This window comes from Coenobita brevimanus, chromosome 30 (genome assembly GCF_032717465.1).
Source record: "Coenobita brevimanus isolate Jiangsu-jjx chromosome 30, ASM3271746v2, whole genome shotgun sequence".
NCBI classification, from domain to species: domain Eukaryota; kingdom Metazoa; phylum Arthropoda; class Malacostraca; order Decapoda; family Coenobitidae; genus Coenobita; species Coenobita brevimanus.
The window spans coordinates 38,400,253-38,419,274 of NC_136983.1; positions in this window are offsets into that span (position 1 = coordinate 38,400,253).

Genomic DNA, 19,022 nt, shown 5'->3' on the forward strand with positions numbered 1-19,022 from the left:
ACACACACACACACACACACATATATATATATATATATATATATATATATATATATATATATATATATATGGTGCTGTTGTGACTAGGACACTCGGCTCACGAGATATCCTGGACTCAAATTCCTGGAGAGGTGGAAAAAATATTTTTCTTGTTGCTTTTCATGCTCTAGCACTTGTTAACACAACAGAGAAGAGGTATGGGATGTAAGCCGAAGAGTTGTGACCTAGTAAAACCGGCAGGAGCGGAAGGCTAGCAACACCGTCCTGTATGTCCTGCAGGAGTGGCATGCCACCAATCTTATCATGTGTGTGTGTGTGTGTGTGTGTGTGCTTATAAAATGTACTTGTACACATTTACACATTGACTTACAGGATCTCCTAGAAATGAAAACTCCTTGAAAAGGGCACTCAAAATATTTGAGTAACCTCTCCTTGATACAGTCCTGCGAATTGAAAGAAATACTCCATGAGAATAAATTTCAAAATGAATCAACTGTTACAATATTTCAAATATTACAGCTGGTTTCATGGATATGAAATTGAAAGCATATGTGGCTAAAACTAAAATGATTAAAGCATAACAAGTCCATTGAACTTGCATTAGGCCTTGCTTCTGAAGATCTCCGGTGACTACATCAAGCACAGCTCTCCTATTTGCTGTGCCAGGCATGTACTCCATTGAATTCCTTTTTGTTTCAAGGAGAACTTTTACATGTGGAGGAAACACAGGGAGCCTGAAAGATAAATTAATGTCAGTGTTGAATGCCTTTTGACTGTCCTTATTTGTGTTAAATGTAAAAAAGTTTTCAAAAAAAAAAAAATTAAACTGTATTATAGTTTTACTGCTACCAGAAATTTTCTCCAATATGAACAAAAGTGATACTGGAAAAATCAGCACATTCTTTTAAATCAGTTACAAAACAAAGAAATAGGAAGAACAAAGCAGATAATTTATGATGTTTACTGTCTTACTTGTAGTCTTGTAGATCATGCCACACTACACTAGTGGAGATAGATGAACTTGGTCCAGCCTGCCTGCAGGACAACCACCACAGGCCCCATCACCAACACCAGCACCACTTGCAGCAGGCCCATCACAGGTTTCACCATCGCCACCAGCACCGCCTGCAGGAGGCCCATCAGGGGTGCCAGCACTGCCACCACCTTCAGTTGCTGGTCCATCGGGAGAACCCATGTCTGGGCCTGCAGCTCCCCCATGAAAAGACCACAGAGCACGAGGGTATCCAAGCAAGTGTCGCCGGGTGATTGACGATGACGTGAGGGTGGATCCCACTCTGGGCCACCACCGGGCAAGGATCCCCAACAAGAAGGGGCTCAGGTGTACCTTGTGCTTCAAGTTGGAGGTGAGGAAGGACACAAGGAACATGTGTCCTGTATGTAATGTGCCACTTTGCATGGGTGATTGTTTCGACCGTTACCATACCGAGCTATACCCTCACTTGTGGAGCACACACACACACACACACACACACACACACAGGGAGTCATCCAAGGCAGACGTTCGACATTGGCGCTCCGTACCGAACCAACATGGCCAGTGGAATTACCTAAATTAGTATCTTTGTATAAGTCAAGCTCTGTACCAGGTTAGACTAAATGATTTTTCATTATTAAAAGGAAAAAAAAAAAAAAGTTTAGACAAGACTTGTTCAAACAGAAAAAAGAACCACGAGGAAAAAATGCGCTGAGTCAGCTGGGTTTGTTTAGACTACAGCAACACAGAGAAAGTGTACATACTCTGTAAGTACATACTTTGTTCTTTTAGTATTGCAAAATGGATATATACTTTAGTAAAACAAATTTGGAAAAGAAAAGGGATAAAAGTAAAAAGCAAAATGAAGATTTCTACAAAGAACTGGTTGAAGTGGAGACTCACATAGACTGGCTGAACGTGTACACAAACTATAAATGGCTTTCAAAAATGAAATTGATGAAATAAAGAAGCAAATGCACTTGCAAAAGGAAGAGATAGAAAAACTAGGAAGGGAGGCCAATAAGAAAGACACAACCATCAGTGAACTAACAGCGGAATTGAGTACGTTTAGGAAGAAAGTGAGTGAAATGGCAAGTACAGTAGTCAATCACGAGAGTGTTATGGAAGAGTTCAAAAATGACACAGAGACAATTAGGCAAGCAAGCAGTCTCATGGACCAGAGCAGTGATATTGAGGAGAAGATAGCACAGGTGAATGAAGCTGTGCAAAGCTACAAAAATGATGTAGAAACCACGCATGCTGAAATGGTGAAAGAAAAGAAAGACTTAGAAACAAGGGTGGAGGAAAAAAGCATTAAAAAGGAAGTGAAAAGAATAATCCAAAACAATCCAAAGTTAGTCAGAGATTCAGTAGAGATAAACAAATCTATAGTAATCACTGGTATAGAAGAGGAAGAAGTAAAAAACAAGATCAGAAGAGACAAAAAGGAGATGGCAAATGTAATGAGCTTACTGAAAGAAGTATCAGAGGAAATCTGTAGTAAAGACATAGAGGAACACAAAAGGTTAGGGAAATATGAGAAAAGCAAGACAAGACCTTTAAAGGTGACTTTCCAGAGTGTAAACACTGTGGAAGAGATACTAAAAAATGCAAAGAATCTTATGGAAAAAGAGGAGTTCAAAAATGTATGGATAAAAAGATGCCTAACACAAGAGGAACTGGAATTACTGAAAGAGAAAAGGGAGGAAGCAAAAACAAAAAATGAGGGAAGATCAGAAGAGGAGAAGAAGAAATTTTTTTTACAAAGTAATAGGATTGCAGGTACGAAAGTGGTACACAAACAGGATGGAAAAAAAAGGAGGAATGTAGTAGAACCATGTCATGACAAGTATATAAACAAAATGATAAAGTTGATGTACTCAAATGTAGATGGAATGGTATCTAAATTACTAGAGATGAATGATTATGTCAGAGAAAATGAACCACAAATAATATGCCTAACTGAAACAAAATTAACACCAAGGATATCCAATGACATACTAAACTTAGAGGAATACAATATATGGAGAAGAGACAGAAATTTAAAAAAAGGAGGAGGAATTATAATATTAACTAAGAAAAATCTAAAAGTCAAGGAAATAAACCTAGATATACCATCACAAGTAGAACTGATTGCAGTAGAGATCAACACATCTGAAGGTAAAGTAATTGTAGCCTATTTGTACATGCCATCCAGATCAAACACATGGGAAAGAGACGAATATGAGGACCTGGCAGAGAGTACAATTCAAAGTATAAGATCATTACTACATAAAATAGACGAGAAATCGGAAAGAATTATATTAACTGGGGATTTCAATACAAATATAAATTGGAATACTCTAGATATAATTAGCCAAGAAAGCTGTTGGGACCAAAAGCTCCTGGATCTAGTACAAGAGTTATTCCTAACGCAACATGTGAGGGAAACCACCAGAAAAAGAGGACTTGATGTACCTTCAGTGCTAGATCTAATATTTACTAGGCAAGAAAATGATATTGACAGTTTAATATATCACCCTCCACTCGGCAAAAGCGATCATGCAGTACTAATTTATAACTTCAGGATAGCATATGACATAGTAAACAGCAAAGACAGTTACAAAAAGAGCCTAAACTATAAAAAGGGAAATTATCAAGACCTAAAGAAGTATTTCTTAGAAGTTGATTGGGAAAATGAGTTTAGAGGACAAGATTTAAATGCAGTATTTAAAAAATTCTGTGAATTTTATGAAATAGGAGTCCAGAAGTACATCCCACAGCACAAAGAAGCAGATAAGAAAATACAGAAATGGTTCAATACAGAATGTAAAAAATCAAAAGAAAGAAGAGATTTGTTGTGGAATAGATACTGTACAGAAGACACAATAGTGAAAGGGCGTATAATAATTACAAACAGGCAAGAAACGACTATACAAGAATAAGGAGGGAAGCCCAAAAACAGTTTGAGGAGGATATAATAAATCAAAGTAGTGATCAACCAAAGCTGTTTTACAGCAATATCAGAAGCAAAACCAAAGTAAAAGATATAATATAATCCAATACGGACGAGGGAATCACTTATACACAAGAGAAAGATATTTGTGAAGCACTAAATAAGAATTTCCAATTAGTTTTTACAGAAAGAAAAAAATTTTGAGAGGGACTATGTGGAACAAGCATGTCCACACATACTACCAGATATACAAATAACAGAAAAAGTAATACAGGAGGAGTTAAGTAGATTAGACAGAGGAAAAGCAAGTGGTCCTGATGAAATTTCATGTTGGGTATTACGAGAATGTGCAAAGGAGTTAAGTAAACCATTATTTTTAATTTTCAAGAAATCCTTGAGTCAAGGTAAACTACCTGATATTTGGAAAAAAGGAAATATTGTCCCCTTATTCAAGAAAGGAAATAGACAAAATCCACTCAACTACCGACCAGTATCACTGACCAGTGTTGTAAGCAAGGTATTAGAAAAGCTTATAAGAAAAGCTTGGGTAAATCATCTAGAAGAACACAGTATGATAACAGAAAGACAGTTTGGTTTCAGAAAAGGAAAATCATGTGTTACTAATCTGTTGAGCTACTATGACAGAGTAACAAACACAGTACAGGAAAGGGAAGGATGGATGGACAGTATCTATTTAGATTTCAAGAAAGCTTTTGACACAGTACCACACCAAAGACTTTTATGGAAACTGTATCATCAAGGAGGAATTCGGAGCAAACTGTTTTGTTGGATGCAAGACTTTCTCATAAAAAAAGAAATGAGGACAGTACTAAGAGGAAACTACTCATCATGGAAAGAAGTGACTAGTGGAGTACCACAGGGTTCAGTGCTGGCACCAATCATGTTTTTAGTGTATATAAATGATATAAACAGTAACACTGGAAATGAGAGCTATTTGAATATGTTTGCAGATGATGCAAAAATACAAAGGAGAATTACTAGCACAGACTCTTGTAGGGAGCTACAAGAAGAATTAAATAAACTTCATGAATGGAGTAGTACATGGCAAATGGAATTCACTGTGGACAAGTGTCATGTAATCAAGTTTGGTAAAAGTGGAAAACGATCTGATTGGGATTATAAGTTAGGAAAAATAACCCTATACACATCAGAAAGAGAGAAAGACCTAGGTGTGATTATCAATAACAGACTATCTCCAGCTGACCACATCAACGAGAAGGTACGGAACATGTATACACTGCTTGCAAATATGAGAATAGCATTCACATACATAAATGAAGACATGCTAAGAAGGATAATAACATCATTCATTAGACCAACCCTGGAATATGCATCAGTAGTATGGAGTCCTCATCTCAAAAAACATATAGACAATATTGAAAAAGTTCAAAGGGCCACTACAAGATGGATACCAAGCGTAAGGGACCTAAGCTACGAAGAAAGACTAAATAAACTGAATCTACCAACACTACAGGAGAGAAGGAAAAGAGGTGAAATGATAATGCTATGTAAGTGCATATCAGGGAAGGAGAAAATAGACATAAATGATTACTTAACATATGGAGAAGCATCAGCAAGAGGACACTGCAAAAAACTGCATAAGAAGAGAGGTGATAAAGACATAAGGAAATTCAGTTTCCCAAACAGAGCTATTGATCAATGGAATGCACTACTGAATGAAATAGTGTGTGCCAAAACAATTCACATATTTAAGGATATGTACGATGAATATGGTTTAAGACACGGGACAGTACGACCTTGACTCATTCCTGTAAAGATACAATTAGGTGAGAACAATTAGGTGAGAACACACACACACACACACAGCACAAAACTCCTCACCTCCCAACCCACCTGGTCCTGCAAGATCATCGCCACTGGAAAAGTACATGATATTCTTTTTTTATTTATCTGTTTACCTATCTTTATGTCAGTATATGTACACATACATATATATTGTTATTTACCTTAACACAAATGATGGAAATAAGTACAGCTTCAGTTTCAGTGGCTAGTAACAGGTTTAATGTTCATGTGTGGTTTCTGAGAGGACTAAAAACAAAACAAGTAATTATATAAAATAGTTCTTGGTATAAAACCAAAGAAAGCAAAGCTAGCAAGCTATGGGAAAATAATGTAAGTGAGCGCAGCAGACGGCGGCTCAGCATGTGGGAAAATACACCATAGTTTTTTGCATTTTTCTCAAAAACTATGAGGTGCAGGATCATCGTTGTTGACTCAAATGAAAGCCAATGAAATTCTGCATAGGATGATAGAATAAAAACATAGCACTGGCGAGAAAAGTTTTTCGCTAGAGCTCCTCGAATAAAAAATCTGTTGTCTGTCGGAAATGGGTTTTACTTTTTCGCTTATTACTCGAACACCATACCTCATATCAAACTGGATCCTTCGGCATTCAAAAGCTAATAAAATTCTCTTTCCAATGATGGTATAGCATGTAGAGATTGACTAGTAAACATTCGACTTATGATGTGAAGTGAGATCTATGTTCCCGAATGTTTATTCCCAGAGCCCTAACGTACGTATAGTGTGTTTTTTTTTTTGTGTGTTTTTTGTTTATCGTGTAGAACAAACATCGACGAATAGGAATATGTGGGTTTTCTGGCAAAATAAATATGTTTGGGTGTTGATAATAAGCCGAGAATACACATTTTTGGAACCCGGCAGGGGAGGGGAGAAAAGCTGATGCGTCATGGCACAGAAAACTTATCAACTTATCCGCACGCGAAAGGGTTAATAAGCCTTTAGAAAAGACATAGCCCCACCATGTGGTAAAGAATATACATATATGCACTAAGTATGTCAATTTCATGTATAGAGGCATAAACTAGGGCTCATACACTAACTTTTTTTTCTTTAGAAATGGATATACATATATATATATATATATATATATATATATATATATATATATATATATATATACATACACCGCTGATTAGCCTACCGAAAACTTTTATATGAAACACAGGAGTATAAAACCAAAGAAGTTTTGGGGACAGTCTTTTCTATTACATAGACACTGTGTCTGCACAATTAAGTATATACATAAGAACATTAAGAGAACTGAATAACTCGAGTAGGATATGCATATTCTCCTACTGAAATTAAAAAAGGATTTATAGACATCATCATTGGTAGCGTGAATATCCTTTCCTCATGCATACCCTTTCCTTTGTCTCCCCCAGTCTCACTTTTTCTCTCTGTCTCTTCCTTCCTCATTTTTTCCTCTCTTTGTCCCTTCTCTGTGTTCCATCTTCCTGGTTTGCTGTATTTAATCTCATTTCTGTCCTTTCGAACTCCCTCTATCTCCCTCCTCTGTCTCCCTCTCACTATCTCCTTTCCCCATACCTCCTTCACCTTTCCTTTGTACCTGTCTCACCCTCACTCTTTTGTCTCCGTATCTCCCTCCTGTCTCCTCTGTCTTTCTCTCATCCTCCTTTCTCCGTCTTTCCTTCCCTCTGTCACTTCCTCCCTCTGTTGCTCTCTCACTCCATAACCATCTTCACAATATATCTCTTTCATTCAATCTCTGCTATCTAGCTCTTCCAAAACTTTGACATCTTCCAACTGGATTTTCTTGATGATTTCACCTTACTGTTTAAGATACACATTCTAAAATACATGAGGCAGTGAACAAAGAAAATTATTAGGAGTGGCATATCAACATGCCTGGCTGTATCTGCTGAATAGTACTTTGACTATGTTTTTCCTCAGACCATAATCGCTGTCTATGAAAAAAGTTGAATAGTTTTACCATGTTCTGAAGCTTTTCATATAATTTCTCACTTGGGCTCATCAACTTTCCATGGGAGCCAAGTAATGCTGATTACAAATTCGTGCACTATCAGCATTGATCTCCTTTTTGCCACACAGACGAATCCATTTCTGGTGGAGTTTTCATACCTCTAATGCGATAAAGGGAAATTTCATCTTTTCGTGCATGCAATGAGCACTCAGTGGGCACATTTGTCAGGCATATTTCAAGCAAATCAGACAATTAATGATAGAAAATTGGGTTGACCTTGAATGATTGAAAACCAACACTGAACTAAGGTTGGTACCGGGAGTACGGTCCTGCTGATGTCATGCGAGCGGCTGTACCCATTTTGCCTGCAAGTGAGTACACCACCTCTTCTTTATACCATGTCTGAACGTTGGACGAACCCTGAGCCTTGCTTCCTCTGGTCGATCATATGTTTGGAGCAAGTGTGACCGCACACTAACACCACCACCTGTAATGCGCAGTACAACAGGGTGGGCAACTTTGCCCTTCTCAGTTCTTGCTATAATGTTCTCCTTACTGATATTTATTTCATGATGTCTGCACAGCTTCACTGAGTAGATTTCGGTTTAACAGGCACTTTAGGGATAAGCCTATAATTATGTGACGTAGCTGTTGCTTGCAGCGTCAGGAGGCAGAAATTGGTGCGTTGCCAACTTCATTGGCTATGGTAACTTCTCAGGAGTTTGGCGGGACTAAATTGGCATCAGTTTTAAGTAGTTCATCCACAGTCTTCAAGAAAACCAGCATAATATCACTTTGTTGTTTCCAAACTCGAGGGAAGGAAAACCAGTTGGCATGTCTGAATTTGGGACTGACAGTACGCGTCATTATGGTCTGTCAGAGCAACACCACGACTGCACAATACTACAGGATGGCCAGCCTTTACTTTAGGTCTTTCTTACACTGTTTCTTCACTGATTAAGATTTTGTCGTCATATGTTTGAGTAGTGTTCAGATGATGATGATGATGATGATGATGATGATGATGATGAACTCTCTTGCTTTTCACCCCCAGTCAGTGGGATCCTGGATTTATCGACAAAAGGTGCACTAACAGATTATTTAATTGACGGTTAAAAAGAATTAAACATCGAATATTTAGTTCATCTGAGTACTCAACACAGCAACAACCCTCCTAGCAAGCTGAATCCTGCTGACTATTGATCATCTGGCTAGCAGAAACTGCTGATATGTTAGCCAGTTTCTGCCCAGTGTACGCCAACAAGGTCTTTCAAGCTCAGTAAGAGTACCTTGACGTTAGCAAGAATAAAAAGAAAAAAAAAAGATGTCTGGTGAAGGGGTTAAAGAGAACACGGGCCCAACGCAATAAATCCATAAGCACGAGAAACTGAGACGCCAATACAACAAGAAATGATGACGAGCCTAGTTGAAGACATGAGGATTGTTGTGGGAATATGGCGAGGAACAGGAAGATATGTGTGTGTGTGGTCTTACCTAATTGTTCTTCCCTAACTGTATCTTTACAGCAATGAGTCAAGCTCGTACTGTCCTGTGTCTTAAACCTTTTTTATTGTACGTGAAGTGTTTTGGCACACACTGTTTCATTTGATAGTGCATTCCACTGATCAATTGCCCTATTTGGGAAACTAAACTTCCTTATGTCTCTATCGCCTCTCTTTATATGCAGTTTTTTGCTGTGTCCTCTTCCTGATCCTTCCCCATAGGTTATGTAATCATTTATTCTATTTTCTCCTTCCCTGATATGCATTTATATAGCATAATCATGTCTCCTCTTTTCCTTCTCTCCTGAAGTGTAGGCAGATTCAGTTTTCCTAGTCTTTCTTCGTAGCTTAGATCCCTTAAGTTTGGTACCCATCTTGTAGCGGCCCTTTGAACTTTTTCAATCTTATCTATTTGTTTTTTGAGATGAGGACTCCAGACTACTGACGCATACTCCCGGGTTGGTCAGATGAATGTTATTATCTTTCTTAGCACGTCTTCATTTATGTATGTGAACGCTGTTCTCATATTTGCAAGTAGTGTATACATGTTCCGTACCAACTCATTGATGTGGTCAGCCGGAGATAGTCTGTTACTGATAATCACACCTAGGCACTTCTATCTTTTTGATGTGTGTAGGTTTTTATTACTAACTTATAATCCCAATCAGGTCTTTTTACACTTTTACCAAACTTGATTACATGACACTTGTCCACACTGAATTCCATTTGCCATGTATTACTCCATTCATGAAGTTTAATTCTTCTTGTAGCTCATCACAAGAGTCTGCATAAGTAATTTTTCTTTGTATCTTTGCATCATCAGCAAACATATTAAGATAGATTTAATTTCCAATGTTGCTATCTATATCATTTATATACACTAAAAACATGATTGGTGCCAGCACTGAGCCCTGTGGAACTCCGCTAGTCACTTCCCTCCATGGTGAGTAATTTCCCCTTAGTACTGTTCTCATGTCTCTTTTTTTGAGAAAATCTTGCATCCAGCAATACAGTTTGCCTCGGATTCCTCCTTGATGGTACGGTTTCCATAAAAGTCTTTGGTGTGGTACACTGTCAAATGCTTTCTTGAAATCTAAATAGATACTGTCCACCTATCCTCTTTTCTGTAATGTTTCTGTTACTCTATCATAGTAGCTCAACAGATTAGTAACACATGATTTTCCCTTTCTAAAACCAAGCTCTCTTTCTGTTATCATATTGTGTTCTTCTAGATGATTACCCAAACTTTTCTTATCAGCTCTTCTACTACCTTGCTTTCAACACTGGTTAGTGATACTGGTCGGTAGTTGAGTGGATTTTGTCCATTCCCTTTCTTGAATATGGGAACAATGTTTGCTTTCTTCCTAATATCGGGTAGTTTAAATTGTCGTAAAAGGCGACTAAATGGGTTGGCGGAGGGTTAGTGCCCCTCCCCGGAAAACAACTAACTAAAAAAAACAAACAATAAGCCTCGGACAAGGACTGACCAAACGTTGACGACCAAGGACCGGACAAAGGACATTGCAATTGGAACGTGGAATGTAAGGGGAGCGAATGATGAGGTGAAAGAGAGAGAGATTGTCCAGGTGCTTGAGGATGCGAAAGTGGATGTATGTGGAATAACTGAAACAAAATGGAGAGGAGAAAGTGTGAGAGAATGGGAGTATGGATGGGGTATATGTGCAGGAGTAGGTGAGAATGAGAGGGCAAAGGAAGGAGTTTGTATAGTTGTGAGTAAAAGATGGGAGAGGAGCATAAGACAGTATGGATCAGTTGGATCAAGGATTGTGTGGGTAAAGTTGAAAGTTGGAATACAAATGTGGGCGATTGTGTGTGTGTATGCACCAACGCAAGATCGTTCTAGAAGAGTGAGAGAAGAGTTCTGGACAAATGTAGAAGTGTGCATGGAAAAGTTTGGAAGGAATGAGAGAGTGTTTTTGATTGGTGATATGAATGGTAAAGTTGGGAATGTGAAGGTGGATGGAATAGTTGGTGAGTGGGGTGTGCCTGCTGAGATAGATAAGAATGGCAGTGCGTTAGTGGACATTTGTGCTGGGAGGGGGTTGGTGATAGCCAATACCCTCTTCAGGCATAAAATGATCCACAGGTATACATGGCGAGTGATGAGAAGGGCGGGTGGCGAACTGAATGAAAGGAAGGCAATGATTGATTATGTGTGTGTGGATGAAAGGATGCGAAGATGTATATTGGATGCAAGAGTTTATAGAGGTTGGGGGAGTGGACTTTCTGACCACTACTTGGTGGTGGCCAGAATTAAAGTCCAAGTAAGATGGAGGAACAGAAGAAGGGAAAGACGAGAGGAAGGAGTAGTTGCAAGGAGAGTGGAAAGGTTACAAGAGGATGAGAAAAAGGCAGAGTATAAGAGAGAAGTGGAGGAACGATTGGGCAAATATGAATTGGAGCAGATGGGGGACGTGGAAGGTGTGTGTAGAATATTTACAGAAGAAATATGTGCAGCATGTGATGTGGTGTGTGGAAGGAAGAGAAGACGGAGTGGTGCAAGGAACAGCGTGGTGGACTGAAGAGGTGAAACAGGCTGTGGCACAAAAGAAGAAAGCATACAATGAATGGATGAGGAATAGGGGCGTGGAAGAGGTTGAGAGGCGGAAGAGAGAGTTATATGTAGAAAGAAAGAGAGAGGTGAAAAGATTAGTAAGAGAGAGTAAGAAGAGAGTGGATGAGGAATTTGGAAGGAATTTGAGTGTAAAGTGGAGGGACTGTAAGAAAATGTTCTGGAGAGAGGTGAAAAGAGTAAGACAGGGTGGAAGTGAAGTTAGCAGGGGAGTGAAAGATAAAAATGGTAGATTACTAGTGGAGAAGAGAGAAAAAGTGAGCAGATGGAGAGAACACTTTAAGGAATTGTTGAACGTGGAGGATGGAAGTAATGCGAGTATAAGTGGCTGGGGAATGGCTGGGAGAAGGAGGGAGGTGAGAAGACAGGAAGAAATCAGTAGGATAGAAGTTGTGGAAGCAATGAAGAAAGTTAAATCAGGGAAAGCCCCAGGAATTGATGGAGTGTGTGGTGAAATGCTGAAGCATGGGGGAGAGATAGTAGTAGAATGGATGTGGAAGATGTGCAGATTGGCCTGGAAGGAAGGTAGAGTCCCGGAGGATTGGAAGTCAGGTATAATTATTCCCTTGTACAAAGGAAAAGGGGAAAAAGAAGTGTGTGGTAATCATAGGGGCATTTGTCTTCTTAGTATAATAGGAAAAGTGTATGGTAGGATACTTATTGACAGAGTTAGAGAAAGAACAGAGGAATTAGTTGGAGAAGAACAGGGAGGCTTTAGGAAGGGAAAAGGTTGTGTAGATCAGATATTCATTCTCAGATCTTTAGTGGAAAAGTTTCTAGAGAAGGGAAAGAAGTTGTATGCGGCTTTCATGGATTTGGAGAAAGCATATGACAGGGTGGATAGACTAGGATTGTGGAAAGTGTTAAGAATATATGGAGTAGATGGGAAGTTGTTGAATGCTGTGAAGAGTATGTACGATGGTGCGAAGGCTGCAGTGCGTGTGGATGGTGAACTAAGTGAATTTTTCTCTTTGAAAGTTGGGTTGAAACAGGGATGTGTTATGTCTCCATGGTTGTTCAATCTGTACATGGATGGGGTAATAAAAGAGGTACAAGGTAGGGTAGTGGATGTTGGAGTGGCCCTGGTGAGAGAGGATAGTGTTTGGAAACTCCCTGTGCTGTTGTCTGCAGATGATACTGTGTTGTTGAGTGAAGACGAAGGGGAGCTGCAAGGCTTGGTGGATGAGTTTGGGAGAGTGTGTAAGAAACGGAATCTAAAGGTGAATGTAGGGAAGAGTAAAGTGATGGTCTTTGAGAGAGGTGAAGTCAGTGAATGTACAGCGAGGTTGGATGGTGAGGAATTGGAAAATGTGAGTACGTTTAAGTACTTGGGTAGTGTGATGAGTAAGGATGGAGGTTTGGAGGGTGAAGTGCTTGAAAGGGTACAGCAGGGAAGAAAGGTTGCTGGTTCCTTGAAAGCAGTGATAAGAAACAGGGAAGTGAGCATTGAAGTGAAAAAGTTACTACATGACAGTATTGTGATACCAACTCTAACGTACGGAAGTGAAGCTTGGACGTTGTTGGAAGGACACAAGTCAAGAGTGAGAGCAGTGGAAATGAGTTATTTAAGAGGAGCCTGTGGAGTCACATGGAGAGACAGGCTGACGAATGAGGATATAAAGGAGCGTTGTGGTGTTGATGTGGATGTGATAGGAAGCGTTATGAGGAACATACTGAGGTGGTTTGGCCATGTGGAGAGGATGGAGGGTGAAAGACTGACGAAGAGAGTGTATGTGAGTGAGGTGGAGGGGGAAAGAGGGAGGGGGAGGCCGAGGATGAGATGGAGGGATGGGGTGGAGAGGTATATGAGAGAGGGGGGTGTGAGTTGGGAGCAGGGGAGTGAAATGGCGGGGGACAGGGCGACTTGGAGGCGATTTGTTTGTGGCCACCCCAAACGGGACTGAGGCGTCTGGCAATAGATAGATAGATTAAATTGTCTCAAGGATTTCTTAGAAATTAAAGATAATGGTTTACCTAATTACATTGCATATTCATGCACCATCAAACATGAAATTTCATCAGGACCATTTGCTTTTCCATTGTCTAATTCACGTAACTCCTCCTGTATTTCTTTTTCTGATATTTTGTATATCTGGTAATATGTGTGGACATGCATATTCCATATCATCCCTCTCAAAATTATTTTCTTCTGTAAAAACTGATAGGAAATTCTTATTTACTGCTTCACAAATATCCTTCTCTTGTGTAAGGGTGATCCCCTGATCTGTAATGGATTGCAAGTTATCTTTTACTTTAATTTTGCTTCTGATGTAACTGTAAAATAGCTTCGGTTGGCCACTACTTTTATTATGATGTCCTGCACATACTGTTTTTGGGCTTCCCTCCTTATTCTTGTATAATTGTTTCTTGCCTGTTTATAGTTATTATATGCCCTTTCACTATTGTGTCTTTTGTATCTATTCCACAACATGGCTGTTTTTTCTTTTGATTTTTATACATTGTGTATTAAACCATTTCTTTATTTTCTTTTCTGCTTCTTTGTGCTGTGGGATGTACTTCTGGACTCCTGTTTCATAAAGTTCACAGAATTTTTTACATATACCGGTAGCATTTAAATCTTTTCCTCTATGCTCCTTTTCACAATCTATTTCTAAGAAGTACTTCTTTAGGTCATAGCAGTTTCCCTTTTTATGATTTAGGCTCTTTTTGTAAGTTTCATTGTTGCTAACTGTATCATATGCAATCCTGAAGTTGCAATTTAGTACTGCATGGTCGCTTTTGCTGAATGGAGGGTGATATATTAAATCGTCAATATCGTTTTCTTGCCTAGTAAATATAAGATCTAGCACTGAGGGTACATCGTGTCCTCTTTTTCTGGTGTTTTCCCTTACATGTTGCGTTAGGGAAAACTGCACGAGATCCAGGAGCTTTTGGTCCCAACAGCTTTCTTGGCTCATTATATCTAGAGTATTCCAATTTATACTTGTATTAAGATCTCCAATTAGTATAATTCTTTCTGGTTTCCCTTCCATTCTAGGTAGTAATGCTCTTAAACTCTGAATTGTACTCTGCCAGATCCTCATATTCGCCTCTTTCCCATGTGTTTGATCTGGGTGGCATGTATAAATTTGCTACAGTTACTTTCCCATCAGATGTATCGATCTCTGCTGCAATCAGTTCTACTTGTAAGGGTATATCTAGTTCTATTTCTTTGACTTTTAGATTTATCTTTGTTAATATAATTCCTCCTCCTTTTTTTTTAAGTTCCTATCTCTAATCTATATATTGTATTCCTCTAAGTTTAGCATGTCATTTGATATCCTTGCCTCCTTGGTGTTGATACTGTTTCGGTTAGGCATATTATATGTGGTTCATTTTCTCTGATATAATCATTCATCTCTAATAATTTAGATACCTTTCCATTTCCATTTGAGTACATCAACTTAATCATCTTGTTTTCATAGCCTACTTGTCATGACGTGGGTACTACCTTCCTCCTTTTTATTCCCTCCTGGATATGTACCACTTTCGAACCTGCATTCCAATTACTTTGTAAAAAAATGTATTCTCCTCCTCTGATTTTCCCTCATTCTTTGTTTTTGCTTCCCCCTCTTCTCACTTAGTAATTCCAGTTCTTCCTGAGTTAGGCATCTTTTATCCATACATTTTTTAATTTCTCTTTTTCCATGAGTTTCTTAGCATTTTTTAGTATCTCCTCCACAGTGTTTACATTCTGGAAGGTTACCTTTAGGGGCCGTGATATATTTATCTCATATTTCCCTAACCTTTTGTGTTCCTCTATTGTCTTTATAACAGATTTCCTCTGATATTTTTTTGTCAAAATACTCATTACATTTGCAATCTCCTTTTTGTCTCGAGATCTTGTTTTTTATTTCTTCTTCCTCTATACCAGTGATTACTATAGATTTGTTGATATTTGCCGAATCTCTGACCAATTTAGGATTGTTTTGGATTATTCTTTTCCCTTCCTTTTTAATGCTGGTTTCTTCAACCTTTGTTTCTGTGTCTTTCTTTACTTTCACCATTTCAGCATAAGTTGTTTCCACATCATTTCTGTAGCTTTGCATCGCTTCATTTACCTGTGTTATCTTCTCCTCAGTGTCACTGTTCTGATATATCAGACTGCTTACTTGCCTAATTGTCTTTGTATCATTTTTGAACTCTTCCATGATACTTTCATGGTTGACTACTGTACTTGCCATTTCACTAATTTTCCTTCTAAGTGAACCCACTTCTACTGTCAGCTCATCTATTGTTGTCTTTATTGTTGACTTGCTCTCCTAATTTTTCTATTTCTTCCTTCTGCATGCGCAACTGTTTCTTAATTTCATCCATTTCATTCTGAAATACCATCTCCAATCTGTTTACCCGTTCTACCAGCTTATTGTACGTCTCCATTTCAATCGGTAAGTGGACATCATGTGATACTAAGAGCACAGATTCTACTTACATTCCCTGGTACAGAGTCACAGACAAAACAACTGATCAGCTGACTGTGCGCATTGCTGCGCTACTTTGTTTATTTTACTATTTGAACAAGTCTTACTTAAAACTTTCTCTTTTTATATTAGGACACCATTTAGTTTAACCTGGTACAGAGCTTGACTCATACGAAGATACTAATTTAGGTATGGCCACTTGGTCAGGTTTGACCGGGTACAGAGTGATGTAACGTGAGTCCGTTCTGCTCGGCGCCTCATGTGTGTGTGTGTGTGTGTTGCATCATAATAAAAAGAATAGTTTTTCGTTAGCCAAGTCTTAAATATTGGTAATACTGTTGGTAAATCAGACGTTATGTGTGCACTGCTGTAGGTGTATCAAGAGTGTGTCCTTAATCCTTTGAGACCTGGGATGTCTTTTAACTATATCCTTGCCACTTGCTGATGAGTTAATTCATTTTAGGGTAAACTTTGAGAACTGGAAGGGTCAGGTGCAGTCATAATAAGTCCTTTAATTACCTACGCCAACAAGGAGAGATGGAAGTTGGTTTAGACATAATAATACTGGCGTTGGCGGGGGTATGCGCTCTCTGTGAGCCTTCTAGTTTCTAAAGTGCCTTCCTATTACCTCTTCTTTAGAAGAGTATACTTGTATCAATATCTGATAGGTTAACCATGTCAGGCTTTTGTTACTAACTCTCAGCTTAGTAAAATCAAGCTACCCGAATATTTGACTTTGCCCTGTGACCTTGACGTTCCACTGATTGTTCTGAAAATCGAAATATTTCATTCTTACCTGACATGTATTCCTTCCACTGTCAGGCTTAAATGTTGATAAAACTGTGTAAGTTTACCTTGCCCTACAACCATGCCCTTAAATCTATTGTTCTGAAAATTACTGCCAATGAGATGCCGTGTTGCCAGTTTCAATGATGTTTTCTTCTTCGAATGTTGATATGTGGACATTCTGTCTGATGACGTACACACTGTCCCTAATGTCAGCATCTTCAAAGCTAGACTGAACATGTGATTGGTTCATTTCGACAAATGAATAGGAATGAGTGGGAGGGAAAAGCTTTAGAGGCAGCACATAGATGTACAAATCAAGTCACTAATAAGAGAGAGGTTCTTGTGTGTGTGTGTGTGTGTGTGTGTGTGTGTGTGTGTGTGTGTGTGTGTGTGTGTGTGTTGGACGATCACGGCTGCAGGTGTAGCTTTGACCTCACCATATGGAAGGGGAAGAAGGACCAATTAGGTATGGGGACAAGCGGGGTCAGGTCAAGGTGAGACCACCAAGTCAGGTCAACACAACTGAGAAGGGCAGCCAATCAGGAATAGACACAACAAAGTTCCTACGGACGTCTTGTGTATAAATATCTCTGATTTCCTCACTTTTGTAGTCTCTCTGAGGATGGACTCTGTGTAGTCCGAAACTTTAGAGCAATACAGAACTTAAGGTCTTTCCCGTTTTTCCCTCCCGGCCATTCCTATCCCAGGCCAGCGTTTCTCAAACCTTTTCACTTCATTCCCCACTTTTGGGGATCTTAACATCCTCGTGCCCCCCCACCCTTCAGTTTTCTCTGAAGCCCCTCACAAATAATGATGAAAGAAATGTTTTGGTCCTCTCCATTTATTTTAATGCTAACAATTATCAATCAGAATCCATATATTGTTACATATCAGTAAGATGGATGACATTGTTTTCTTTCAGTCTGGCAATTCACTGATAACACATATCTCATATCTGGTTCTACATCCAATCAGTTTCGGCATTTACTTTTTATGTGTAGAAGGGTGGAGATACCAAATTCATATAAGCATCTTATGGAATATGGCAAGAGGACTCTAAATACGATTACACAGACACACTTTGGTGTACTACCTAGACTAGGCCGCCATGATCCCCGTAAAATCCTGTCGTGGTCCACTGGGGAGAGGGCCATGGCTCCGAGTCTAAGAACCAGTGTCCATGGCTGAAGAGTTTTCTGATTCAGCGTTCATCGTTCCACGTTAATCTTCTCGATTCCTTTTTTCCTCTGAGACTTTTGTTAGCCTATCTTCTTGTCATTATTTTTTTTCCATTTTCATTCGGTGCTCTAGGTGCTTCAGGGTCACGTGTCAATGCCAGTAAGGTGACTGTGGCCGTACTATAAAAACTAAACACCAGTATTGCCAAATGCGAACGTCTGACGTTCCTGTATTTCATACCATAAATAAATTTGCTGTTCACGCCAGACGTTCGTCTGCTTGGTATGGCGCAAAGTCACAGTACCTTATAGTAGGCTACTTGCACTCATCCGATTCAACCTCTTATACTCATGTGAATAATAATAATAATAATAATAATAATAATAATCGAATTTCTTCTTCCTTGCCTGAACTTCAACTCTTCCAATAAGTTTGGTCCAAATCCAATCAAACTTAGTTATGGGGTGCAACCTTTGGCCTTATCCTATGACCTGGATCTCATAATCGATTCCCTTCATCCTTGCCCTCGCAGCCACTCCACTTAGTTTGGCTTAAATCGGATCAAAAGAGTATGTAAGTTAACCTTGCCATGTTACCCTGACCTGAGACCTACACTTTACAAAAATGTAGATAGAATGGGACACACACACACACACACACACACACACACACACACACACACACACACACACACACACACACACACACACTCACACCGAGTAAAAAAAAAAAATGGCTCACTCCCGCGAATGCGCAGGTGGGTGTAAAAAAATGGTTCTGATAATTAGATGTTAACAGTGACACCGTTAACATATCTGT